Source organism: Malaclemys terrapin, chromosome 2 (genome assembly GCF_027887155.1).
Source record: "Malaclemys terrapin pileata isolate rMalTer1 chromosome 2, rMalTer1.hap1, whole genome shotgun sequence".
Lineage (NCBI taxonomy): Eukaryota > Metazoa > Chordata > Testudines > Emydidae > Malaclemys > Malaclemys terrapin.
Window position 1 is genome coordinate 175,371,766 of NC_071506.1, and position 25,894 is coordinate 175,397,659.

The window sequence follows — 25,894 nt, forward strand, 5'->3', positions numbered from 1 at the left end:
CTTCTTCACCAAGTAAAAGTAACCTTTGTTCTCCCTTAACAGTAAGATTAGGTAGGTCAAACAAAGGACAGTAGATCTAAATCTAATTTTATCTTTTAAAAATTATATTTTGGTTGTTTGAAACTGATACTGCTAGTAATACTGTACCTTGAATAGATATTTTCAGAAATTTAATTTACTTGTGCATATAATATGGTAAAATGATCAAGCAAACGTTTAAAATGTATATTTAAAAACAAATTTAAAATCTTTAAAATGTAGGCTTTATCTTTAGCCATTTTTTTGAATGTGCCAAAATGTATTTTAATGTTGTCTTTATTTTTTTTTAAAGAACAAAGCAGAAATCAAACCTTGTATTTCTTTTGGCTCGGGGACCTTTCCTTTGGCAAGTATGATCTCAAGATTAAACTGCTTTGTCTGTTTTAAAGGCTTGCAAATTATTTTATTGCCAGCAAAAATTATAGCATCATGATGAACTCTTTGGGATAAATTTGGACTGTAAGGCTCTGTCTACACTACCCACCTTTTAGCGACACACCTGTTCTGCTAAAAGGTGCAGAGGGTAGCTGCTGCTCATCAGCAGGACAGAGCTGTCCCACTGACAAAAAAACTTCCACCCCCAACGAGTGGCAGCAGCTTTGTAGGAGAGCACTCCTGCCGACAAAGCGCTAATCACACTATCACTTTAGTCAGTAAAACTTTTGTCATTCAGGGTGGGTGTTTTTTAACACCCCTGAACGACAAAAGTTTTACCGACAAAGTTCCAGTGTGGCTGTTCTTGGGGACTTGGGATCTCTGAGGAAGGCCCAGTGTATCAAGGAGCACTTGGGAATGTATTGTCTGAGCAGCCTGTGTTCTACTTCTTTGGCAAAATATTCTGGTTTCTTTTACAACAGTGCAAATATGAACTAACTGTTTTGACTTAAATGGAATTACTACAGTTTTATTGCAGTGTAAACAAGAGCAGCATGTGGCTCTTTGAAAGGCTTCAGTGTTTGTTCCCCTGCACTGTACTGGATCACCTAGCCAGTGTAAAGGGTGTAGACCCGTGGTTCTCGACTTATTACATACACATTGTGGGACTCATATGCAGCCCACAATGTGTTACCTGGTTGGCAGGGCACCGGCAGCCCAGAGCCTGACCTCGGACCCTATGGGGCTGGCCAGCTGCCCTGGACCCCACTACGAACCCCTGCCACATGGCTGCCCTGGGCTCCTGACAGCGCAGGACCGGCCAAGAGCCTCAAACTCCCGGCATGCGGGGCAGGCTGGCAGCCCTGCCCCCACCGGGCTGCCCGGAACCCTCCACGCCAGGCAGCCTGGAACCTGGTGGACCCCGGCACGTGGGCTGGCCTTCAGCACACAGCTGAGCTGGGCCGCAGCTGTGTGCTAATCGGGCTGCATGCGGTCCGCGGGTTGAGAACCAGTAGTGTATACTCAGGCCATATCTACACTTACGCTGTTACGGTGGCACAGCTGTACCAATATAGCTGTGTCGCTGTAAGAGCATTCGTATAGCCGTCTTATGCTGATGCGAGGGAGCTCTCCCGTCGACATAAAACCAGTTCAATGAAAGGCGATAGCTATGGCGGTTGGAGAGCCTCTCCCGCTGACATAGCATGCTACACACGAGCACTTATGCTGGCAAAATGTGTGTCACTCTGGGGTGGGTTGTTTTTTTTTCTCCAGACCCCTGAGTAACAAATGTTTTGCCAACATAAGTGCTAATATAGACATGGCATCAAATTCTGCCCTCACCCCTCCCTGTCTCTTTGTGGAGGCTAGCTGTACTTTGGCCCCAGGCTCAAGCAGCCCTTTTGTTCAGGAAAGGGAAAGACTATGATTGCAAGCAGCTCCAGCAGGAAGAGAGGAGAGCTCCTTGCACCATCCCTCATGCCTCCATTGCCTGCCTAGACAGGGCTGGCCACAATCTAGCCATTTAGATTTTACACCACAGCTAGTAAATACAGTCCACAGACCACCTAATGAATGCCTTTCACACACTTGCATACTGTAAGGTAATATTTAAATTAGATAGGACCTAGTGACCCAAGTCACTATCTTCTCTGGGCCTCAGTTTCTATCTGTAAAATGGGGTTAACAAAACTTACTCTGGATATTGTGATATTAATCAGTTAATATTTGTGCTGCGCTTTGAGACTCAGTTGGAAACCGTTGTAGAAGTGCTGTGTTATCTTGTTCAAGTTTCAATGACTTCAACTTTAAACAGCTGAGATAAATAGTATCCCCTGTATTTTCAGGATTCTCACTTTGATTGCATAGAAAAGTTCTTGGTAGACTATAAATATATTTTTTAAATTAATGTATTTTAATGAGGCAAGGTTGGTGAGGCAATATCTTTTATTGGAGCAACTTCTGTTGGCAAGAGAAGTTGACCCAATAAAAGATATTCTCTTATCCACCTTGTCTCTTCAATAGGAGATAATTGCCATGGCCAGAGACCATCTGACTTTTTAAACCTTTATTTTGCCTCCAGACAGAACAACATTAAATGTTAAAACCATTGATTAGAAGGACTGGCTTTGCAAAGGAGTTGTCATTTAACACAGCTGGCCTCCTTAAGGTGCAAGAAATAAAATTGTTTTTAAAGACCTCTAAGCTTTTCTAACATTTGGCATTAGATAGCTGGAAATAAAATTACGCCTGTATGTTGCACTCAAAGTGATATTTAGTATTTTCAGTAACAGAGCAGGCAAAAAGTGTAGAAATTGTGAATAACAATTCACATTTTGTGTGTATTTCCATATACCACTATTCTTTTTCCTTCATGCCCACTACAGGGCCCAACATTTGGAATCTTCCTCTTGTCAAGATTCCTATGCACCTAATTCTGTTGAAAGAGCACAAGAGGAAAGAGGAGAGTGGCTTTGTGTGTTCTCTAAACTGACAGAGGTCCTAAGCAGGGAAATCTTGAAGATCTAGTAGCCAGTGCAGAGGCCCAGGACATGAATACAGACGCTTGTGTTGTTATCTAGGTCTCTCCCATGGCAACATGGCGTGCTCCTATTGATTCTCTGACCATACCTGGGCCAAAACCCCACATGATAGCACATTGATGGCCTGTGCAAAGGACAATGTTGACACTGTCGGTCTTCTCATACGCTGGGCAATTCCTGTGATTTACGGTGTGGTGATGTTGCAGGACATGGCTCTCCACAGGCCATGCTCACTCCCAGTTCTGCCACATTCCTCCCTCTTCCAAAACAATGAGCCCAAAATACAGAAAAATATGTCTTCCATAGAATTGGCAGGAGTGGGAGATGATGGTATGTTTGCACCTTCTTGGCAGTCTCAACGGGTTTCGGTCATTTGGCCCAGAATGGACCATTTTGATGTTTTCACATGGATAAAGATGAAGTAACAATAACTATTACCGTCTGATGGCGGTCTAGCCTATGTAGCATGAAATGATGATAGCGTCAGTCTGTCTCCTGGTGGAGACATATCCACATTGCAAAATTTGCCCCGCCTCAGCAGTCTCAAATTAGATTTGCGTGCCACACACAAACTAGGACGTCCAATGTTTTGCGCTCAAAATGTTGGATATGGTTGAAACCAGTTTGAAAATTTGGCCCCAGTTACTTGCATATTGTGGATTGCACCTTTGAAAGATGATCCAGTTTTCTTCATTGAATATGATTTTAAATCTGCCAGGTGATTATTTTACAGAAAAAAATTAAATCCAGCAGGTCATTTTGTGTGAGAGGCCCTCAGCTTTGAAGATCACTTGTTCCTTGGTCCAAAATAAACAGTATTAGTTGACCTTCAAGGCATGCTTCAAGACCTGTCTTTTTACCTAGGTTTTTGGGCCTGATAATGCTGCTCATTGTGGGTTAAGAGGGGTATTATTGGAGGCCTGATTGATGTGCATATTTTCAGGTTTGTATTTTGTTAATGTATTTTTTAAATTATGTCTGGGTTTTTTGTTACATAAATCTATAAAAAATAAGTAAAATGAAAAATTGATGCAAGTGAATCATGTAATACAAATAATACTAAGCATAGATAGGTGAGGAGGGAAGCTCTTGGACTGCTTAAAAACCACCTCTGTTTTGTCAGGTCATAGGATTCAGTCTGCAGGCAGAACACAGTAAACCCTAACAGACACCAAGTGATGAGAGCAATGAAAAATGCTGGAACAACTGAGGAAAATCAAGAGTGATTTTAATCTTAATTCTACCCTCCTCATAAAAGAGTAAGAGTCGTATCAATCTCTCTCTCATCCTCTGAATTTAAGAACCATGCAGTCTCTTGCTGTAGGTGCACTTACTAGAGTAACTATCTGACGAGCACAACTTTTCTGAATATCGTGAAGAGTATTCAGAGTTAATAAATTTATAAAATATCTTGACAATCAAGCTATTGGGAGTCCATTCAAATTATTTTAATATTGAAGTTCTCTGTAAGAATCAAGCACTTGCTGAGAGTCATTAACTAAGAATTAGCATTTTAAGTCTGAATGAGATAACAGTAGTAAAATAATATTTAAATGTAATTCTTGCAGACTTATTTAAGTTTGTATTGTTCATTACACAGACTGAAGTAATGTCCAACATGTCCAGGTGTTTCCTTTAAAAGCAAAAACTGGCCAAAATATTTTTTTCTTGGCACTTTATGGTCATTCAACCTTTTCTTCTATTGAAGAGACAACACAGCCACAACAATCTGTATAGTTGGGACTGCATCTGCTTTGCCCATTTGTTTTGTATGTTGAAGTCAGCTTCCTCCATTTAATTAGTGGCATAAATAAGAGTTTTAGTTATGGGCAAACTTCAGATGTTCTATTTTGGACAAACCCCAAAGAACTGACTGCTCATCTGAACCTTTTGAAGTCTCCTCCCTGCCAAACCCTGTCCTCATTCATATGCTTCCTTCAGTTCCTGTCACCTTATCCAGATTCCTGAAGCCTAGTAACCCTTATATTTATCACCCTAATATTCATACCCCTTTGTGTTTGTCTGGTGAGGGTTTAACAGGTCTAGCAGACTCTGCTCACCCAGCTGCTATCATAAAATCCTGTGCACTCTAGGGCTGCATAGGTCGGGGGGTGTTCTACACACTCATTCTGTAGGTTCTAAGATGAGATACAGAGCTGGCAAAACTTGGCTCCCACCTTTATTCTCTCCTATTGAGGTTCCCTTCCTGTCCCTCCTACTTCCTGAGCCCTTCCTCACTCTCCCTCCACGCTCTGCTGCCTACCGTTGCAGCTTTAGTACTATTTTTTTTTTTTTACCCCAGCTGTGAGCCACCTCTGCTCTGCTGTTTCCTGGAGGAAATAGGACCCAGCAGTGAGGGACACATTGGGCATGTAAACTAAAGGAGGAGGGAGAGGCAGGGGTCAGAGTGAGCTGTTTCCAAGAATCCTGACTGGCCCCTCCCCCCAACAGCCACAGACCATCCCTTTTCCTTATGACAGTACATCCCAGAGCTGTAAGATCATAGAGCCCTGACGCAGGAAGCAGTGCACAAAGGATCAAGTTGCCTGGCCCAGCCCCAGCGGAACTGAAGGAGTGCTCTGGCTGGCCGGACAGGATAGCCTAGGGAGCAGCCTCTGATGTTTTACTGTGTAGCAGGCTTGATCCCCAGAATGAAGAGTCATTGAGTGGAGTGATTCAAGGGAAGCAGCTCAAGCATGCAATGTGGCTGGCCAGGGGCAGGACATCAGCACTGCAGGGGAGGGGCGGGTGTGGCAGTGACATCACAAGGGCCTTTTGCAGGCCCTCAGCCTATTGGACAAAGGTGGTGGGAAGGCGATGATCTCACAGAGAGACCCTGACATCAGCCAGGCAGGACAGGGGTGCAAGACGGGGGCAACCTCAGAGACCCCTGTGGCTTTGCCTCAGCAAGTCTCCTTCTCGAGGTCTCTGTTAAGGATTGAGAGAGAATTTATTTTTAGATATGTGAGCGTGAGGAGGACCTTCTTTGGAGTTTTCTCTTTGACTGATTTTTCTAGAAAACAGACATCCCTCTTTAGAAGGTAAGAGCCTCCAAGAGGTTTGGAACCTGTTCAGTCTGATCCATCAGGTGCCGGCTGAATTCTAGGCATGGAAAACACTAGACTGAGGTAGCAGAATTTTATTCCCCACCTAGGACTTTCTCCCTTGGAATCACTGGGGACATTGGGGTTTCTCCTTTTTGTTTTCCCTTTTCCTCTGTCCCTCCCTCCCTCCCTCCCTCCTTTCTCTTCTCTTGCAGCTTTTGTCCTTTTCCCCTGCGCTCCTCCATCACCAGGAGCTGTGTATGTGGGTGTGGAGGAGGCGGTGGGGGTTTGCTCTCCAACTCTCATTGTGGGAGGCCCTCACACAAAGAGTTGGAACAGTGCTCTAAGAGTGGTTCCCTCCGGAGGTGACCTAGGCCATCTTTGGGAGTTAGGACATCTGGTGAGAACTCTCAGCTTCCTCCCTCTCAGAGTCTCAACGCTGAGCATGGGCTTATTGTGAGGGAGGAGACTCAGGTCCTTGTTACTCTGTTTTCAGACCAAGGAAATAAGTCATAATCAATGAAAATCAAGGCATTGCACTTTGCCTGGGTGGTCCACCAGTGACCTACCTTGAATGTGGGAAAACATTTTTCCTGGGTCTGTAAATTGGACCCACCCAATGTACTTTAAGCTCTTAAAATAGGCAACTGTAATTCAAGAGATATGAGATTCCTATCAACTGTGTGTCTGCCTCCCGTTAAAAAAACACTGTTTCAGGATGTGGCTGAAATAGTCAATCTTATTTAATTAAAAAAATATTTTTGTTTGACTCCCTGGGAGAATTGCACATACATTGATTCAGAGGATTTATTAGTAAGTTAAGGACAATTCAGCAAAATTGCCCCTGGGACACTGGAGGCAAGGGCTGTACTTCCCTTTGCAGAGAGAGAAAAAAATCTCCCTTTCTGGTGTATAATCCATTAGAATTGAGATTACAAAGATTAAACAAGTCCCTCAGTAAGTCTGAAATTAGGGCTTTTTCTAAAAGTAATACTAAAACTCCTAATAGTTTGAGGGTTATGCAGAAATGTACATAGTCCTTTCTGCCAGCCCTCACCAAGTCCAACTGCTAGGAGATTCGAATTGCAAATGCAGTGTCTCTTCTGCTAATGCTCTACCTAAAGATCTATTTCTTGCTCTCTTTCTCACACACACAGGGATAGGGGAAAAGGTGACCCCTGTTCTTGCAAGGGTGAGTTAGTCAAATATTTTTCTGATGCAAGGTTTTTGGACATATTTGGGAAGGGCAGCTCCATAGGATTTGAGCAAATTCTAATGTAGAGGAAAGTAATTTCTTCAGGTTGGCCAGCAAACTACGTGAAAGAAGATTGTATTGTTCAGTCTCCATTTTACATTTTACATAAGGAAAATTACTACAATCCTCCAATTATTGTTTTAAATATGTTTTAGTTTAACATATTTTAGTTTGGCTGATTTTATGTTTTTGCGGTAATGATGATATCGCAGTCTCATTCTAAAGTCAGGATTTCCTCTACTGTTGGAAAAATCTAATTTGGGACGGTAGCTTTGGTCAATGCTGCTGTTTGTCCCTAGTAAAGTTTACAGTTTGTCTCTAGTTTTTGAAGGTTTGTAAGAAGAGGTTTATGAAAAGCTGGCATATGTTGCACAGTTCAAACCACATTGCTGGGTGAGATGGATATATTTTTGTCTTGCATCCTCCATATGCAATGAACCTTATTCGTCATGCAGTTTGAGGGACTTTCAGATAGAATCCTAATAGCACGTGGGGATTTGGTTTAGTGTTTTTAAAAGTCTTTCCTGACCTCCTTTGGTGCTTGTGGATGCAGTTTTATTGCATCTTCTATTAGAGTTCTCAAGTTCTATTGAGAAAGTTTGACAAAATTACAGAGATCCTTTGCTATGCAGTGCAGGTGGGAGCAATTGGTAGGCAATGGGAAGGAGTGGAGAGCAACAGTTGGTTATAGCCTTCTCTCCAAATCCTGGACACTGCAGGAGTCTCTCTGGTGGGCCTGGGTTCTTCAGCTTTTGGCTGTAGCCTGGGAAGGAACTGCTGTCTGTGATCTGCTCATCTCAAGTCTGAGCAGATTGAACACTGGAAAGTTGTACCAGCAGATGGATGTAGCCACCACTGAGAGTGGTGCCTGCAGCCTGGCTGCTGTACTGTGGGGGAACCCTGGCATACTGAGGAAGCGAGGAATTCAAGATGCTGTGGGGAGACACTGAGTTCTCTGCACATAAGCTCCTGCTATCTTTATCTGTCATGAGATCTTTACCCATCCGCTGGTATCGGGGCTCCTAGTTTCGGAAAGGAATGGGAGAAAGTAAATTCTCCCCAAGCCTCAGTTAAACAGATGGATAGGAAGCAGGGCTGGCTCCAGCATTTTTGCCGCCCCAAGCTGCGAAAAATAAAGCTGCCATTGGCGGCAATTCAGCAGCAGATCCTTCCCTCTGAGAGGGACCAAGGGACTCGCCGCTGCATTGCCGCCGAAGAGCCGGACGTGCCACCCCAAGAACCTGCTTGCTGCACTGGTGCCTGGAGTCAGCCCTGATAGGAAGGAAAAATCTGAGAGTGGGAATTTGTGAAGTTTCCAGCTCTCTTCATGGGATAACTCAGGCTGATGCAGCTTGTGGCCCAATAAGTGAAATGATCAGTTAACAGAACTAATGTAACAAAGAAACAGATGGAGAACTGTGGGTATGTCTGCCCTGTCCCTGGAGGTGAGCCTCCCAGCCGGGTAGACAGACTGAGCTAGTGGGCTAAAAATAGCAGTGTGGAGGTTATAACTTGGGCTTCAGCTCTGACTTTCAAACCCACCTGACTCCCTAGGTTTGAGAGCCGGAGCTCCAAGCCCAAGCTACAATGGCCACACCTGTATTTTTAGCGCACTAGCTCAAGTCCTACTAGTGTGAGTCTGTCTACCCAGGCTGGGAGGCTCACTCCCAGCTGAGGTGTAGACATACCCTAAAAGGTTATTAGGAAAGGAGAAATAATATGCAAAAATACAAGGTAACCAGTTCTGAAGAAAAGGCTAAACTTAACAGCCCCAAGCACAAAAGAAAAAGTTCATGACTTGCTCTCTTGAGACTCAAAATGTTCAGATACGACCCTTTTGTGACGCATTTGCCTGTGTATCCTTTTTCTCCAGCTGCAGACTTTTCAAAGCTGATAGCGAAACATACATTGTTGAGCAAGACCTGACCTCGAGCTAACTAAGATCTTTCCAGTTCTGATTTTATTGTTTTTATGATATAAGGAAAGCTTAATATTCTGGGGCTTTCACTCATTCTCTGACAGCTAAGTTTGCCCTTTTTGTCATTTGAACTACCAATTGCTATTTCTTCATTTCATAGGCTTAGAGAACTGGGACTTTTTTTATATACTATCCTTTCTGAATTTCCATTCAGAGATGGATATTGTAAGATATATCACTATTCTTTGGGTGGATTTTCAACATACTTACAGAAATAGTATTTCTGTTATTCTTTTTTCTGAAACTCAGTGTGGGGATTCCCAAGGAGGATGTGAACATTCTCTCCAGAGAGGGTTTTCAGATGTACCAAGTGCTTCTGTTTATATTTATCATGTGTTTTATATAATCTGTCTTGTGGCTAATAAAGCAACTATTTCACTTTCTCTTCTTGAGGTCAAAGAGCTTCTTAATGCCTTTAGGCATCTTTCTGGAAATTATAAAGTAATTAATCAGCATTTTAGTTCGTGTAAAAGTTCATCAGATATTGTTTAATAAACAGATGCCAGTTTAGGTGGAAAGCAGCTAAGAAGCTGTGGCTGATCAGTTCCACCCCCCCCCCCCCCGTGCCTGTTTTTTTTAAATACTTCTCTTGAGGCCCTTTTTGTTCTAAGGAATCTTACATAGCTTCAAGTAAAAATGAATAATTGTTTACCACTGCAGTTTGGGACCTAGTGTAACTGATCTTAATCAAGCCCATCACTCTGGGATATGAGCATGAGTCATATTTACTGTTCTAAACTCTCCTTTCAACAGTGCTACCTACAGAAGGCAACAGTGAGAATTCTCTATCCATGCTGCTAGCTGCAGCCAATCAACTGAATCTGTATTGCAATACATTGCTGCGTGGTGGGCCAGATTCTGATTGGCCCCAGCGTGGGTGGATAGTGGTTGAGATGGTGCACGGAGCCTCCTCTCCCCTTTGCCTGGCTAAGGGGCAGGCAGAATTCCAGTCCCTGGGCTCAGAGGAGCACAGAGCTGGTCCATCTTGCCCCAAAGAGGGAGTATAAGAGGTGGTGGCAGGGCTATCTTACCTCCACAGACATTGGAGAAAAGAGCTAGTTGGCTGCCCAGAGGTAAATAAGTTCCACTCTACAAAGAGGTGCAGTAGCAGGTTTGCAGCCTATGTCCCCGCCCACAAGGCATTTTGGTGCTTGGTGCTGCCCCCACCCACACTGGGGAGCAGAGCCATATCCCCCTGTCCTATGGACTGTGCCTAAAGGTCAGAATCCCGCCTTGCATTAGCGCTGTGGCAGTGTACTGCATGCTGTAGGGTGGTTGCAGGAAAGGTGTAAATGAACTCTGCCGAACTTGCTGCAGTCCTAGCGGTGCACTCTTTTAAATGTAGTCAATAAAATCAATATTTTGACAATCAACCTTTCTTCCCATTAGACAATAACCAATTTTGAAAAGGCTGTTAGCTGTTTCTAACGTGTTTGGTTACCAAAGCCTGCTAGAGCTATTAGCTCTGATGACAGTATAACATGTGGATATGCTACACAGCAGCCGGGAGCGTGGGTAGACAGCTATGTGCCAGCTGTGCAAAAGCTAGTGGGATAAAAATAGCAGTGTGGCCATGGCGGCCCAGGCAGCAACTCAAACAAGCCACCTGAGCACACGCCCAGAGGTTGGGTAGGATTATAATTGGGCAGCTAGCCCCTGCTGCCATCGCCACTCTTTTTGTTTTCGTGTACGTCTGCCTGCCCTGGGAAGCACTCTCCCAGCTTCTGAAAATGTGGAGTGCACTGCGGGGCCAGGACAGCCCCTACAGGGGATGAGGAGGGAGCACCACACTTCCAGCACCACTCCGCCACCAGACCTGCTCCGCCTCCAGGCCCAGCACCGCCCTCACTCCCTCTCCGCTCCCAGACCAGCTCCAACCCCAGCCGCAGTTCCACTGCCCCCTGCTCTGCCCCCAGCCACAGCTCCACTCTGCCCCCTGCTCTGACCTCAGACCAGCTCTGCCCCCAGCCACAGCTCCACTCTGTCCCCTGCTCTGACCTCAGACCAACTCCAATCCCAGCCACAACTCCACAGCGCCACCTGCTCCGGCCCCAGCCCACTCTTCTGTCTTTCCCTTTCCACCCTAGACCAGCTCCTCCCCATCCCCAGTTTTGCCCCCATCTCTGCCTGCAGCCCAGATTCCTCTGCTAAGGAAGTCTGTGCAGTAATGGAGTGGGGGCATTAGTGGTAAGCGGTGGCATGACTGTAAAATACCCTGTGTGGCTCTCAGCCACTCTCTAATATGGGTTACACTATTATGGGGGGAAGGAGCTGGGACCTGTTGGAATGCCATCACAAGGGAAGGGATTGTTTGGGGCTGTTACAGATTTTAAGGAATCATAGATTTGTGTTTATTTCTTGTGGAAGGCACCCAGATTCTACAGTGATGAACAACATTATAAAAACCTAGTTAGACAGGGAGCCAGAGCCCATTAGATGGTCATGTAGGTGGGAGGAGGCTCCTTATCTAAACTGATCCAAATCAGAGAAAAATGACTGAGGGTTGAGCAAAGGTTCAGGCAAGTTATTAACTCTTTGAACCATTTTGCCCTGCCCTACCATACATTTTCCCTGTTAACAGCTAACCTGTAACTGGATCAAAATAACCCTTTCACCTGCTGGTTTTATAAATCAGTGAAGACTAAAGACATACTTGTACATGGGACACTTACAAAACTGCTAACGTATCTGGACTGGACAGTGTAATTCTAGTTAAAAACAACAGTAAGAATAAATCGAGGAGACTTTGTTGTTTTCTTGTGGAAAGCCAGGTTCCTATATGAATTCCTTCAATACTTTTCTTAGTATTTTGGTATATGGTTATGACCAGCAACTTGCCCTTCTTTCTGCAGAAGGATTGCAATTTTCTCTAGTGCCACTCCATAGTTACAGGTTATGTTTTTGACACATAAAGTAACTTCACAGCAGCAAATACTTATTTGAAATGTTGATCACTGTATTACTAAGAATGTTTTTAATAGCTTTAGTTTTGAAAATTCAAAAGAATGTAAGAATTTAAGACTAAGAAATACTTAGAACATAGTGGGTATAAGATTAGTTGAATTAAACCTCAGAGACATCTACCAAGTTCTTAAAATAAAAATCTTGAATATTTGAGTTGAGAAGGCAACATTGCTGGGACAAGATAGGATGTCTAATAAGATAGAGAGAACTAGATTTCTGAACATATATATACTGTATAGTAAGAACTTCATTGATCATACTGTAGTGTGTTTTTTACGGTACAGCCTGAAAGTGTATAATATTCAGGAAGGTAGGTATGGTGATACACATACAGAGATGTCCCTGCATGGTTTCATACTTTAAGCTGATGAATCAGTTTAGTATCCATTATTTCTGAGCACTGTTCATCAAGTCTGACTCAGACTTTAAAGGTCAACTATAAGTCACTAGGTTTTTAAGAAAAATGCAATATTTCATGTATAATTTCAATAATGCTGTATTTGTCGGTATTTCCCCCCACCTTCATCCTTTATTGAATAAAACAGATGCCATTGATTTCCACTCCTGCTCACTCAAGAATTTGTAATTTTTAACCACACAGTTGTAACTAAATTTGTGATATGTTCTACTGTTACTGGGGCACATGAATAAGAAGCATGAAAAAGCTGACTTATTATTTATTCTTCATATGAATACAAACACAAAGGGTCAAACCTGCAGTTCTTAATCATTCCACACCCCATAATGTTAACAGAACTTTCATCAGATTATAGGCTGAGTAAGGACAGCAAAATTTGTCCCATATTGTTTTAAGATTTTCATAGTCCTCACAATAGCTATAATGAATGCTCTGAAGGTATATTTTAAAATGATAATCTGTTTTAAGTGACTGTGTTTTCAGTGCTCAAGATTTGTGTTTAACAAGTTTCTATTTTCTTTAATTGCTTGCATCAGCTAATTTAATGCAATGAGATGGAGAAGTTGGTTTAAAAAATTGAGTGAATAATTGGTAGCTTACTGGGAAAATTATACTTGAAAGGTACTGAACAGATGATAAAACCTATTTTGGAGACTTGATAAACCAGGTGGGTTCCTTACAGACTGGATACAAGGCAGACTCTGGCAAAGGATTGAATAGTCTATTTTGTCTTTGAAAACAGTTTGTTTTGGCTGGGTTTAAAAGTGAAGCTGGCAAATAGGGAGGGCAGCACAGCTTTCACACAGGATGGTCTTTTTTTCTCACGACAGCTAATGGGAATGCATTTGGTAATACCAATGCTGGCTTCTTTCAAAGATTAAAACAAAAAAACCTTTCATGTGTGAATAACATGTTACAGGCATGAGAATTAGTGCTATATCTCATGTTGTTTTATTATGTACATTGTTGGAAAATTTAGTTAGCCCACCTAAGCTAAAGGAGACTGGAGAACGGAGGTCTGCAGTTTGCTTCAGGAAATTTCTGATTTCATCAATGTGTGAATGGCCCCACCTCGTCCTTGCCCCTCTCCACTGTCTTTGGGATGAAGAGAATGCTTAGGGGCAGGGGCAGTGGAACATGCTGGCTGGGGCACCCAGACAAGGGTGAGGAGATGTTTTATTTGCAAAGGGGTGGGGGGTGGGAGAGGTTAACTAACAGGACATGTGCCTAACAGCACCTTGAATGCTTTGTAAACGTTGTGTATTCTTATCTGTCTGTCTTGTCTATTTAGGTCCCAATCCTGCAATTCATAGTGTGCAAATAGATTCCTGTGCCTACATGTGGCCCAAATGAAGTCAAAGGGGTTCTGCCCAGGTGCAGCAACTGCCCACATGCTAACTGCTGTAGGATTGGAGCCTTAGGTTGTGACCTTTTCAGGGCTTGGCGTATGTCTTCCTATGTGTTTGTATAATACCTACCCAGATCTTGATTGGTGTCTCTGGGCATCAATAAGAATTATTTTTAAAAATGATAAATAGATTGAAAATTCAATCTCAAGGTGATCCAGATTATAATTGGAATGTTTTAAAACTAATTTGGAGATAATAGTTGAAAGCCTTTTTGGAAGCCCTGATGTACCCTTGTCTTTACTCCAGTCACCTTCCTTTCACCAAAAGGCAGCAGCACAGAGAAGAAGGTGACAATGAAAAGCTAGGAAGAGGAGGGGGAAAAGGAAAGGAAGGGGAAAGTTAATTTATGAAGAACAAATAATAGTAAACAATAATGAGATGTTTGTTAGTCTCTAAGGTGCCACAAGTACTCCTGTTCTTTTTGCGGATACAGACTAACACGGCTGCTACTCTGATACCTGTCAATAATGAGATGCACACTCAACAAACCAAAGTAGTCCTATTATTGTGGCAGATGTCACAAGGTGGTACTGTTACACATAATCTTCCAAGTTCTTTTACTTAGTGTGTGAGCAAATGTTCATTCTTGGGAAGACCTGGTGTAGTATTAGTTTTTTGTTATGCAGAGTTCTCTGTAGAACCAGTGGTCTGGGAGAGGGAGTTGTGTGAGCAGCAGCAGGGTTTGTTCTCTGCTTTTGTCCTCTGATATCAGAGTCAATTCTTGGGGCAGTGTTGCTCCCTGGTAACCAGGCACTGGTGTTGGGCTGAGATTCCTGAGAGAAGGGGCTGCCCTGCCTGCTGTTTGACCACCTGTGCTCCAGAAGTGTGCATGCATGTATGTATAGTGGAGGAGCAACGTTGATGTCAGAATGGGATATAGGTGTTGGAAGAAGAGACATCAAAATGAACTTCTCTCACTTGATCTTTGTCATTCTCTCCCCACTGCACTAAGTTGTCTGTCCATCTTTTGCTATATTATATCTAAATGTAGGGGATAAACATGTACAGGCTCACAAGATTAGACCATTATGCTTTGAGCCAGGTCTTAAATTCTCCTCGAGTATTTCCTGGAGCCACGGGGCTTCAGCCCCCTAGGGTGTGCCGGGCTCTGGGCTTCTACTCACAGGATGCGCCGAGGATCTGGCGGGTTTGAAAATATTTACTGGAGCTCTGCTCTGGGTGGCTCCGACTGAATTTAAACCCTGCTTTGAACCTGCAAATATCTACATGTGGAATTTTACTCTTTGATTGCCACTGAGAGACAATACCTAGCTCTTATATAGCCCAACACCAGTAGATCTCAAAGTGCTTTACAAATACAGATATGGAAGTGAAATGCCTAAGTTTACACAGTAGGCCAGGGTAGAGACGGGAACAGAATCCAGAATCTCCTGATTCCCTGCCTGGAGCCTGTCCATTGAATGAAATTACCAGAATGTGTTGATTTGTGAATAGACAGCTCAGCAGGTAGCTGCTTGAACAGCAACTCTTCCACTGTTCCTTTCCTAGCAAGAAAACACTTGTAACCCTATTTTTAAGAAGCTTTGAATTTTCTCAAACTTTAGCCAATTCTTCAAAGTAGGTTAATTTAACATTTGTGTGCACTGTTAGATCAGGCTGGGATGGAGAATATAGCAGGAGGGACTTAGCTAATCAGAGATAAATCAGTGGAATGTAAGCCAGCTGGGAGCTCCATGTTTCTGGAATGCTTAGGTACCATGAAGATTCTGTCACAGAAACAATGCATTTTTGAGAGTGGGAGGAGGAAGAAAGAAAAAGGCAATATAACCTCAGTTTTGATTACTCCTCCATCTCTCTTGTAAACTAGAGAATGAGGTTAAACTGGCAGTGCTCCAGCGTAAAGCTCTTTTCACTTTTTATAATTAAATGGAAAGTTTCAACACGTACAGTTTCTTCAGCATGTACATCAGTCACTTAGTAAGTTAATTGACATGCAGCAGAATCTGTGTTTTATATAAATAGTAGCCTGCTTTTTAGTTTATTTGTGTGCATTTTGTTATGAACATGTTTTAATGTAAATGGTCAAATTCATCCCTGGTGTATATCAGTGGGCTTCAGTAGAGTTTCACCAGAGATTAATTTGTTGTTACTATTGCTCCTACAATGTTCAAGAGGATGTTCAAACACACAAAAGTGCATAGTCTCTGTCCTGAGTAAATGGGACTTGAGCTCCTAACAGGTTTGTCAATAAAATTAACTGAAACATAATATAATGTTATAAGAAAACCACTAACTACAGTTATTGAATTCAGATGTTTATTTCCTCCCCTGCTTTACAAAAAGGGAGTCATTTGCAAAATTTAAATTTTATATACCTCTTCTAAAAAAAAGTGTAGATTTATGGTTGCCTTCCTTTCGCCACCCTAACAACCCTAATAGAGGAAAGAAATTTAAAAAAAAATCCTTATCCCTTGAATCTCATTTCTCCTTATTCACCCCATTATTTCCCTCATGATTTTTTGGTGTTAGTAAATATAGTGATGACAGTAGAAGGGATAACAGCAGAGCCTGCCCTTCTGCGGGTCCAGTAATTCCAAGATCATTGCATTCGAACATAGGATGGTTCAATGTAGGAACACCAAATTGGAACATATTCTTTTGGATTGTATTAGGGGTGGGGGAGGGGTAGCAGTCTACTAGGTGGATTTTGGCAGGTGGTGAATGGATTCAGGTTGGAGTGCATTTATCTTCTTAAAGACTCCTCCTCCTAAAGAATCCCTTTGGAAACCTGAACCAATGAACTGACTCTCACAGGGTTTTATGATCAGGAAAGGTTTTTATTCAGTTCAAAGTTGGGTACTTGGTAGGGGTTGAACAAAACCACATAGGCACAAGTAATGCCAAAGACTGAGGCATGGGTAGGAAACATATGTCACTGTCCGGGGGTTAGGATGTGGATGGGTAAGGGGAATGTGTCACTGCATGTCAGTGGTGGGAACATGTCATTGGCTGGTGGTGGATGGCAGTACATGTCACTGGCTGGGAGTGTGCTTGTTTCTCTCCCACTTTGCTCAGTGGCCTTCCCACTTCTCCCCTGGCTCTAAGACTCCTAATTCTCCTTGGCATTCTTGCTTCTCCCCTCCCTCCAACGATGTCTGTTGTCTTCTCCCTAAACTCAGGTTTGACTCTTTGATGAGTCCAGTGCTTTGTTTCCTTGTTGGTGTGATTATTGAATTTTCCCACTACTATCCAGTGGATTATTTACAGGTGTTGGGACACCCTATGCTTCATTTGTGGTGGTGGAGGACAGATTCCATAATCAGACAAGGAATTATGCACCGGGACCCAACACAAAGACAGTTGTTTTCTAAAGTGAGCATTATGGTAGTGAGAGGATAGAGGTGGAGAGGGAAAGTAGAAAGTTAGAATGAAATGAATCCGAACAGAACCTATGGTTTCAGTGTAATCTGCTGAGACACTGGGACTACTCTACTAAATTATGACCGCCCTTGACAAACAGACATTTATTCTTCTTTCTTGATGCTGGCAAGTTCCCACAGTCTTTCTCATCCCAAATTAAAACAAGAGTTACACAAGAAGGAAAAGGCAGTAGTTACATACAGATAACATGTTAAACAAATGCCTTCAATAACCAATTGATGTCATGACAGTTACTCTAAACCACCTTATACATAAATCCATATTCAAAAAACTAAACAGCTATGTGATAGGAACATTTAGGATGCATGGTTAAACACTCAGAAGTCATGAGATGCCAAAGGAAAGGTTGTGTACTCAACCTGAGCTCTGTCCAATGTATGTGTATGATCTGGTCTCTCTAACAATGCATAGTGTGACAAAGTAGCCCAATGGTGTTGAGCAGGGAGGCGGGATATATGACAAAGTCAGGCCGGTCGGCTGCAAGAGGATGTGGGAAGTCAGATATGTTAGTCCTATAAGCTGAGAAGGGGTTACCTCAGGTCAATTAGGAACACTTTGATCCAGTTAAGGGCTGCCTGAGACCTTTTAAAACCAGGAGGAAGAGAGAGACAAGCTGCTACCAGGCTAGTGGCAGCAGGGAAGTAAGCTTTTCCAGGAGGGAAGGCTGTGCTTCTCCCCAAAGGGGAAGCAGACAAGTCTGAGTGTCTACTAGGGGAAGGACTGACACCCCAGGGCAGGCTACAGGGCAACCTGCAGCCCCAGTGAGAAGGCAGGGGAAGGTATCGCCCTTTGTTTTTATGTGTATGGGACTATTTCCCTTTTGTTTGGTGGAGGATCACCCCGTAGGCCTACCCTGAGGCCTACCCAGGAAATATGGCCAAAGGAGCACAGAAGGGGGAGGACAAACGCTGCCCAGAGTGGGGTGGGGCTGATTTACCCCAGGCCCACCATCACCAGAGGGGGAAGTGCTTGGTCCAGCGAGACAAAGGAAATGCCTTGCCACAATAGTAACTTCATAAAAATTTTTCTACAGCCTTAGATACATGTGACATCATCTAGGGTTTTGTGTATGCCAGAGGAACAGAGCCCAAGATGCACAGTGAATGGGACAAGGGTTCTTGTGAGCCCTTGCCTTACTCACTGCAAACCTTTCAACCTGTAGAAAAATAGTATGGTATTGTATCATTAAGTGATTGCATTGTAATGCAGATGCAGAAGGGGGAAGAGGTAACGTTGCACACATTCAACCTTGGCAATTCCTAAAATTTGCGTATGCTAGACAAACAACATCCAAGATGTGAGCCTGAGACAAGACCTCATGCATACCACATAGGTATATATGGGCTGAGACAAGGGATTTTCTCAACCCCCAGTTTGTGCCTCTGCATTAGCTATTTCATAGTGCATAGAGACATTTACATATTTGAGTCTACATTCCTGCCCTCTCAAATCTCCTTGGGGTGTTGACTGACTATATTTTTCTTCACTTACTGGCCAAAACGGTGTTATACCATGTGAACTCACTAGTACGGAATGATTATTGCCTTCTCCCTCAGAGGTAACTTTAATTTCGTGGTGTTTCAAGTGGTTCTTGTATGTACACCAGTCGTGTCTGAGTTCCTTGTGAATGAATGGGGGTGTTAGAGAAACATAAGTCATTCTCACATTGTTACTCATTCACGCCAAAAGGTGTACGATTTGCCATGCTAGATCAGACCTGTGGCCCATCCAGCCCAGGGCTCTGGTCTGGCAATAGCTAATGCCTCTGCTTCAAAAGAAAACAAAAAGCCCCATAATAAACCTCGTCCGTTGTGCAAAGAAGTTGTACATTCTCGTTGAAACTATTTATTTCAGAATGACTTATCCTTCTTCCTGGAACAAAAAGAAAATAGCTGTATATTTTCTCTAACATTATGAATTATCATTTTTACTTTATTTATTTGCATTGGAATAGAGCCAAAAGGCCTCAATTGGGATTGAGGCTCCAGCATACTGTACAAACAAATGAAGCATGGTCCTTAACCTTAAATCCATACAATTTAAATAGGTAGGCTTGGCCTGTGTGCGCGCCATTTTAAAGTGACCCTTAATCCCTAAATGAAAGACCTTTTTGCTTTGGCAAACAGTTTGATTAACAGTCCTTTAGTTATTAGAAAATTCCTCCCTCAAGGTGCTTTCCATTCCTGGTGTGTTCCCAAGCATCTTGGCAGACACATTCCTGACTTGACAACAGTTCCACTTTTCAAATTGTTTGAAAAACAATACTTTTCACATGCCTTTCTCTCGTTCCATATGTAGTTGTCACTCTAGGTTGGCTGCACACAATTCAAAATAATACTTATTATTTTTTATTAAAACTGGAATAAATGGAAGTCTTCCAAGAGGCAAGGTCCTCATTTTGTGTGCATGTGAGAGGAGGGGCAGGGAGAGGGAGTGGGGCTGTTCAGGATATGAAGGCTATCTAATGCATCATGTTGAATATTTTACCTGTTGCAGTTTTATACTTTGATTTCCATTGCCCCATATACAGCAGCATTCTTGTAGCTGTCCAGCCTGCCTTAATCTTCACAAAGGAGGAGGAGTTGCTTTCAGAGCTTTTTATCCAGATGAATCCAAAATGCTTTCTAAATTCCAGTCAGTCTTCGTCTCTCTTATGCACCTGCTCGCTTATATGTGTGCAAATGCTCATTCAGGCTCAACAACTGATTCCTGGCCAGACTACCAGGCCACCAGACCAGCTATGCTATGCAGTATGGCTTAGTGGAATCATAGAACATGTAGGATCTGATTGCCGCACTGAGTTGTGTTTAATCAATCAACGTTGTGCATGGATCTTAATTGAGAGAGTAATGAGACTGTGCCTAGCGCACTCCTGCTGTCATAGAAAATGTTAGGGGTCCAGGACATACAGCTTTCTGTGTAAAGTCCTGAGAGCTTGGTGCCATTTCTCCAAGTTTCAATGCTGGCAGGATTGCTCATGGAACAGCGTGGCTCCTACCGCTCTGCTTTTCCCCCATCTAGACCCCGTAATAGCAAGAGCAGGATTTTGTCCTCTATATAAGGGCTTGCCCATAGACAAAAGTCACACCAGTAAAAGGTTGGTTGGCATAGTGTTACCCGCAAATCTGTTTTGGTGGAGTGCACTGTGCTGGTGCAGGTGTCAGTGCTTGTGTGTAACAGCGCGCTGTGTCACTAGAAGTGTGGTGTTCTCCCTGAGATCTACACTGCTTGCAGGCTCTCTGCTTTAATGGAAACTTCTGATGTGTATTGTGGGATAACCTCTAGCACAGAGAATTCTGGAAATGTGAGATAAAGTGCCAGAATTCCATTTGCTCTATCTACCTCTTTGTTGTGCCTGTTTCTGAACAACACACTGGAAACACGGCTGAGGACTTCGCTGCTCCAGTTCATTAGGAGAGAGAGATGCTTTTCACAGGGAAGGGGAAATTTATTTAACTGCTGAATCATTGCCAATATTGTCCAAGGAAGGCTTGTTTGTGATCTTACTGCAATCACTGCTTGTAAATTGTAAGAAAACTAAGTATCACATTTAATAAATTATCCATTTAAAGTCAGAAATAGGACAGGCATAATATACCAATGAGTATGTAAATTATCTTTTTGAGTTTGTCAGGTGATTAGATTTTAACTATTGAGTGCTAAACTGTAAGCCACTGAAAGTTTGGTTTCGCTTTGCCAACTTGTCATGTGCTTGCTTCTAATTTGCATTTAAATGTATACATTTATATGCAAATAAACACACACAAGCACAATAGTTGTTTGTATCTTCTTTGCTGGATGACTAGAAATTGCTTGTTAATTGAATTTACAGGAGATGAAAACAAAACAGCAAGACATTCACTATGTCATTAGAAAGGAAAAGACATGGGGCCTGATTCTTCACAGTGTTGTACAACTGTCTTGGCTCCTGTGCAATTACATTGGTGTAAAACTACTGTAACAAGTGTAGCACAGTGAAGAATCAGGCCCTTGGGCTCTAGCATTAGTCTTAGTAGGCGGTACCTCCATATCTAAGATAAATCACAACAAAGTGGGGGTTGTGAACTGTTAGGAGATCATGCAAAGTGTGTGACCTTCATGTCTGACTTTGGAAGCTACAACTTTAGCTGTTCTTTTCTTATTTTTATCTGCATAATGATTTCTTCACAGGCAGCTGTAGGATTCACTTCAGCTCTTCTGAGTCTGCAACAGCTCTCATTTCAGTTTGGGCAGGGGTTCCTCCCTTTGTTCTTCACCCAAGCTTAAAGCTGAACAAACACCTACAACTAGATGGTGTTTGATGAACATTAGTTGTCCCACATGGGCTGTATAAGAGGAGGCCTTTATTCTCTTTCAACTGACTAATTCCTTGGTCTTCACAACAGGTCCATTAGCAATGCTGTTGTTCTCTTGTTTACATACTGACATTGGTGAAGGGATAAGGAGGAAGGGCTAAGGAGAGTTCCCAGGCTTTGTAATGAGCTAATGCTTCTTATGGGATGTTAACTGCAGTATGCTCTGTTTTAATCAAACTCAGTTCAAGTGTTGCTGTTTAAACATCTGTAGAATAAACTGAAGAAAAGAGTTAATATAAAACCATAGCACATATACAACCTTTAAAGTGACCTATTGTATTAATTTATTCTAACCAAAAATACTTCTGAACTTTTTTCCTAAACATGATTTTCTTACTGGGTTACTGGAGACTTCCTCTTCATTTATTAGTTTAATTATTATTAAATATGGCCAGTGCATGGTGTGTGAGAGAGAGGGAGAGGTTTTTAGGACAATGTTCAGACCCTCTCAAGTAAGATTATTGTAGCTGAGATGCCTTAGGGCATACTAATATTTTTAGGACCATTGGCAGGTCTTAGTCACTGCTCTAAATCCAACCAGTTCAATTAGAAACAACGTTAAACAGGAAGAGAAGCTTCCTGTTGGTTTTTTTTTTTTTAATCTCTCATGATTAAAGGAAAAAGAGTAAAGTTGAGAGGATGAAATAATAATTTCTTCACCCACATACAGTGCGCAGGATGACAACAAAGCTTTCTATCCTGGCTGCTGTCCTGTCATATTACTATCTGATAAACGGGAAAAGCTGCCCCAGTAAGAGGGGCAGGAGCAGACCGTTCAAAAAGGTTCAGTGGAATTGTTTAAAAAACACCATTATAGCAATTCTGACTGATGATTTACAGATTTTTAAACACGTTGGAAAACAATGTTTTCTAGATTAGGTCTTTGCTAGACTACTAGCCAATCTCTAGACAGGGATACAGAAAAGGACCTAGGGATATAGAGCAGATGAGCCCAGGACTAAAGCTGGCTGGAAAAAGAGTGGGACATACCTTCATCAGAATTTGCCAAGTCATCAAAATTAAAATGTCTTGCAGAGACTGTTAGTTTCTGGTGGAGTTCCAATGGAACCTAGGCTGGAACCTGGCCTGCCAGGCACTTTTGTCTGAAACCTGCCTGATTTCCTGCCAGCTTACCCATGGGGCTTCCAGAATCTGTGGCTCCAGCTCAAACAGCTATTAGGTGGGACTGCCCCAGAGCCAGGCTCCAGTCATTTTCACAGAGACTTTCAAAAATTTTGGTTTTCATTCGTAATTGGAACAAAACCAGATTTCAAAATATCTAAATCCTCTGCAAAATAGAATTAACTCCCCCTTGACCCCTCCCCACCTCTAGCCAGGACCCAGAATCTGGTAAAAAGTCAGCCATAAAGGGACTTGCAGTGTTAAAGGGACCTAAAACATCACAGCCACCACCAAGAGACCAACTGACAAGGGGGTGTGGCCAGTGGCAAGGCAGATCAGGAATATATTAGTTAAATATATTCTTCAGGCAGCCTGTGTTGAACATCCTATGGAGCTTGAGCTGGCGCCCCCTGTCTGAACTCCTGAGGGATGGCAGCGTACAGACATTACTCTCCCATAGCAGCCTATGAATGCTCCCTGGAGTGCAGCACACATTCCATTGCAGATGAATGAAGATGCTAGTTTAGAATACAGTTTTGAATCATGGTCTTTCTCTTCTTCATCTCCCACGGCTGGCTGTTTCATACGAAGAGAGACTCATTGTCCCTGCTCTGAGGGAGAAGAGACGCTGGTAACTCAATGGGGAGCACAGAGTGATTCGATGGTTCCCACATCTCCAGTCCAATTGTTAACACTTACTGCATTGTGTTGCATGTATCATGTGGTACAGAAAATTCCTGCCGCTCTATGTAAACAGGTGGTCTTCCCAGCTGTCACTAAAACAAAATTCACGTGCTATTTAGGGTCAAAACTCACCCCCTTTCCTAGGGCATGGCTTTATTAACAAATTAATGCAAAATAAACAATATAAACTCTAGCACAAACCACCTCCCCATGTAACAGAGCACATACAGTGGCATTGTATTATTGTTCATCTGTAAAGTCTCATTGAATTGAAATGAGAAACTGGATGAGAAATTAAACCAAAATCTCTTCACACCATCTTGAGTTGGATTTTGAGATGTCTTGGTACTTTTTTTAAAAGGGTAGGGGATAACACAGAGTCTTGGCCAAATGGTCTTCTAAACAAAGTGTGTTCCAATGCCTAAGGTGATTGATGAGTTGTTGAACTCGTGCAGTCTTCTTTGTTGGCTGTGTTACTGCGCTATCAGAATGTCATTATTAAATACTTTGAAAAGTGCTTTGTCGGGGACTTTGTGCATTGCATGATCTTGATAATATCTTCCCTATTGTTAGGTAAAAAGCAAGTCCTCACTCACCTCTCCAGCACCCGAGTTCGTGCGGAGTTGGTATGGGGCTCACAATCTGTCAGAGACCAGACACCAATTCGTTGATCAACGGGCTCACACTATCCTTAGCTTGAAAAGCTTCAGAGTAAGTGTGGCAAGTTTATTAGGGGTGAGCATCAATATTTATACACAGAAGTAAACAAAGTGATTAACAGATCATAATGGTCATGTATAATCAATCAAGATTCTACAGGATAAAACAGGTTAAAATGTAAATTCAGAAAGAGAAAAGGGGAGATGACTACTTAAGGGGAGGGGGGTGTCATGAGTAGTTCGCAGGTCAGAGCTTTGATTAAAAGTTCAGACAGACATCAAGTCTGGGTTAAGTTTAAGCTCATCAAAAGTTCAGACTCAACATTCCTCCATTTGTAGCTTTGGGATAACTATTTACCAAAAGCTACACCCCATTTTAAGGAGCCAAGGGCCGCTTGGCAATTTCAGCCTGGGCCAACTCAAAGAGAGTAAGGCCCTTGGCTGAAGTAGGAAAAGAATAAACTGACCCACATGAGTCTATGAGGGAGGGGACACACTGAATACAGCAACACAGTATTATAAGGATTACTATGGCCCCAACAATACCCACCAAGAGTTTTTTTAACCCACCCAAATCCAGGCAGCCAATTTCATAAGGCTCCCCACCAATTATAAGGTGGCTGGCCAGAGGAGTAGTTTTTAGCCATTTCCCTTAGATGTTTGGTACATTGAAAAGTGTCAGAGTAGGTGTCATTTACAAAAACACAGCATTCTTCATTTATGAGGGCACAAGTTCCTCCCTGGGCTGCTAACATTATGTCTAAAGCCATGTGGTTTTGCAAAGCTAACTGGCGCAGCTGGGACATTTCCCCGGCCTGATTCTCAAATAGGGTCGCAGTTTCATTGGTTAAAGATTCTAGTAGTCCCTGTTCTGCATTTACTGGAAATTGAGTACATACCCAGCAATTACTTCTATTTCCTAAAATACGAGTTTTAACCTCATGGGAATATCTAATAAAAGCATTATCTTCATAAGTAGAAAATAAACTAAAAAGGCATAATAAAAAACAAACAGTTGTCAGAATAAAAGGTCCTCTCATTTTTTCCGAGTCAATTTAAGTCTGATGTCTGAAAGAGGTAAGCTGGTCCACTGGTCGGAGGCAGTGTCCTCAGTGGTGGCAAGAGCTGCTGGTCCGTCACTGTGGTCCACTACGGCTGGCTTGACGTGGGAGTGGTGGATCCAGGATTTGCGTCCTTCCAGGAACACTGCAGTCTGGGTTGTTAAAAGAACCTGGTGGGGTCCAGTAAACCTCGGCTGGAGGGTGTCGCCACGAACGAACTTTTTGGCCCAGACGAAGTCCCCTGGTTGGAACAGGTGGATCTGTTCTTCCAGCGGCACGGTCTGGGAAAACTGCGAGGCTTTCCAAAGGGTACGGAGGCGAGCCTGTAGGGAGAGAAACTGGCACGCGGTCATATGATCCCCTCCCAGTAGTGAAACATCAGCACGTGGTAGCGCCCCGCCTTTGAAAGGGGGGTGTCCATAGAGCAGTTCAAAGGGGGATCATTCCAATACACGGGTTGGGCGAGTACGAAGGTGAAACAGGACCAAGGGAAGTACCTGAGGCCACTTTAACCCTGTTTCCTGACAGTATTTAGCCAATGTAAACTTAAGCTCCCTATTCATACGCTCAACTTTCCCGCTAGACT

At 42.9% G+C, this 25,894-nt stretch overlaps 1 protein-coding gene across 5 annotated transcripts in view; it reads left to right on the plus strand.

Annotated features, from left to right (window-relative positions):
- The window catches only part of PLEKHG4B (pleckstrin homology and RhoGEF domain containing G4B), a 198,798-nt gene that overhangs the window by 68,622 nt on the left and 104,282 nt on the right, over positions 1–25,894 (plus strand). The window lies entirely within an intron of this gene.